We start from the raw sequence: 3,517 nt of genomic DNA on the forward strand, positions 1-3,517 counted from the left end.
ATGGTGGTGGTGGTGGTGGTGATAGCAGTGATGTCGGGGGGGATCGTAAAGATGACCATGATGGTGGTGGTAACAATGAAATGTGTGTGGGTGTCGCATAATGAACATGGAAGGGTCTTTGTTGCCTCCGTTGAACGGGGGAAGTGGTGGGAGCAGGGGTGACAGTAAGAGTAAAGATGAGGAGAAGGAGGAGGTGCTGTGAGGGTGGTGGTGGTACAAAGTGTGTGGAGGGGGCGGGGTGATGTACTGTTATGTATATCTAATAGTTATGCACATGTATGTGTGTGTGTGTGTGTGTGTGTGTGTTTGGGTGTGGGAAGAGGTCTGCGAGTGATGTAGAGAATTCAAACGCGTGTGTGTTGAAATGCGTGTATATGATATAGTGTGTGTGTGTGTGTGTGTGTAGATGGGAATGTGTGTGTGTGTAGAGCATGACAGTAATGACAAACATGAGAAACCGAACGACAGTAACAAAACGGTGGAAACTAATAAGGGGGGGAGAGGGAGAACTAGAGAAATATGTGTGCGCACGTGTGTGTGCACGTGTGTGTAGGCATGTGTGTGTGTGTACGTATATATATGCGTGCACGTATGTGTGTGCACGCATGTGTGTGCATGTATATATGTGTGTATGAGTGCATATGTATGCATGTTTGTGTGTATATATATATATATATATCTAATATATATATACACGTGAGTATATATTCATATGCTTGTGTGTGTATGTGTATAGATATGTGTACGTAGATATATGCTTGTGTATGTATATCTTTAAGAAAAAGTGGAAGTGGATTGGTAGCACAATTAGAAAGAACACACCAAATGCAGCGAAAAGTGCTTTACATTGTTATCCGGGTGGATATAGAAAGAGGGGTAGGCCTAAGAACTCGTGGCGTAGATCAACACAAAAGGAACTAGAGAAAGGGGGACATTCATGGCAGAGTATAAGTGCAAAAGTGAAAAATTATGCGACATGGAATTCAATTATAAGTGGCCTATACTCCGCGTTGGAGGGTTAAAGGCAAGAAAAAATATATATATATATATATATATGCTTATGTGTGTAGATATGTGTAGATAGACCTATGCTTGTGTATGTATCTATATAAAATTTGTATATGTGAATGTAAATATATTCATATGCCTCTCTGTATGAGTAAAGATATGTATGTGTATTCAAAGCCGACGAAACGTTAATTACAGGAGGTTGGTGACAACTTGGAATTTATAAATGTTGGCTGAAGGAAGGTGAAACAGATGCAGAGAGGGCGGGCGGGTTTTGACTTGTTGCTTGTTTCGGCTCCTTAATTGACGAGGCTAAGTAGATGATAGATGTGACTTGGGACCAGCTAAGCGATACCAATAACCTGATATTAGAACTTAGTAGACATATGTTTCAAAATTAAGTGTTAGTCGAGTATAGAGCGTAAATATGGAATTAATTGACAAAGGAACAAGAAATTGTGTCATGGACCTCATTAGCTTACAGTTGTTTCTGCTATGAGATGCAATGCGCTCGACGTTTGGTGCTTGTGCATATTTTCGACGGTGATTTTTTTTCACTAGGTGCAGGTGTGGATGCGTGGTAAAGAAGTTTGTTTCCCAACCACATGGTTCCGGACTAAGTTCCACTGCGTGGCACCTTGGGCAAGTGTTTACTATAGCCTCGGACCGACCAAAGCCTTGTCATTGGATTTCGTAAACGGAAACTGAAAGAAGCCTGTTCTGTGTGTGTGTACACACACAGAACAGGCTTCTTTCAGGCAATCCGTAGTAAATATAAAAACATGATGACTGAAACAAGTGAAAGCTTATATATATATATATTCCCAAGATGTGTATTTTAGAAGCTCCGGGGAAGCTGTAAAGTTGACGATACACAAGCACTCAGCTCTGAGCGCACTGCATCTTACAGCAGAAACGTCTTATTGCAGAAAATGAGGTTTAGAGGACGAGGGAATTATAGAAAACATGAAGAAATTGTAAGATTGAGAGATGGTGACAGATTTTAATTGGGGGAAATGTAGATAGAGAATAGAGATATAATGATGTGACTGGAGGTAAAAGACTATGTTTATATAGTGTTTATATAAATTGATAAATAATAGAAAACAGAATGAACGACATTCTTTATGTGAAAATCACTACAATTGTTTCAACACATTTTTACACCGTTAGTACATTGGTGAGATGTTGTGTAAGCATTATCATACATCCATGATGTACAATGCGCCTCCTCAGCTGATTGTTTAAATAAGTCGTTCACTGGATTCTCTTATTTCATCCAGTGTGAGAATGCATACCTAAAGTGAGGTCATTTTCAACAGTATGCAGACAAAACCTGCCAGTACAGTTATATCTTGTGTGCTGTTAAATGTACAACTATTTGAGTTAGAGCTCCACGTAGATTATCGTTATCCGGATAGCTTCCAGTATAGTGGTTAATCTGCTACTGTACTTAGCATTGTTACTAGTTCTACAGACCATATGTATGGAAGAATTAAGATGAGCGTAGAATGCAATAGAATCCAATAAAACGTTCCTTGGTGATCCAATTGCGGTTAAGCATAATCTGTAGTTGGAACGTCCATTGATGTGTTCAACAGGTAATCTACTTACCCCGTCCCACGAAATTACTAGCCTTGTGCCAAAATTTAAAATCAATATTTCTAGACTTGCACTTTACACTTTTTTTTCTTTTATAAATGTTTCCTTCCTTCCTTCCTTCCTTCCTTCCACTCTAATCTCTCTCTCTCTCTCTCTCTCTCTCTCTCTCTCTCTCCTCCTACTCACACATTCTCTCCCTCTCTGCAAAATCTCTATTCCTCCCACTCTTTTAAAAGTCTCTCTCTTATCTCCCCCTTAGTGTCCTTACTTTTTCTTCCCACAGTCCCTCCGCCCACTTTTCCACTTTAGTCAATCTCTCTCTTTCTCTCTCTCTCTCTCTCTCTCTCCTCATACCACAACTCTCTTTTTCTCTCGTATCTCTTCTCAATTCCTAATCCCTTCCCCTCCAACTCTCATCTTTTCTATCTCACTACTATACTCTCTTGTGTGTCTTCTCGCACAACTGCCTCTCTTTCTCCCTCTCTCATTGACTCTTTTCTCCCCTTTTGCTCTCTCTCTCTTTCTCTCGACCTCTATTTCTCTCTCTCTCTTTGTTTCTCCTCTCTTCCTCTCTTCTCTCTCTCTCCCCTTTCCCTCTTTCTCTCCCCTTTTTCTCTCGCTGTCTCTCGCCGTCTCTCTCCCCTTTTTCTTTCCCCGTCTCTCTCCCTCTTCTCGCCCTCACTCCCTCCCCCCTCTTCTAGCTCTCACTCTCTCCCCCTCTTCTCTCTCTCTCCCTCTTCTCTCTCTCTCCCCCTCTTCTCTCTCTCTCTCTCGAAAGGGTTAGGTATTTTAGTGCTATCGGTAATTTCCTAATTAAACTCCATTTATGCAATCAACTAATCGACTTCCTTGATATCTTAATAGCGTCTGTCGTATTCTTTGATTCTTTTCTACTCATTTCCCATAA

The sequence above is a fragment of the Octopus bimaculoides genome, chromosome 23 (assembly GCF_001194135.2).
Source record: "Octopus bimaculoides isolate UCB-OBI-ISO-001 chromosome 23, ASM119413v2, whole genome shotgun sequence".
NCBI lineage: Eukaryota > Metazoa > Mollusca > Cephalopoda > Octopoda > Octopodidae > Octopus > Octopus bimaculoides.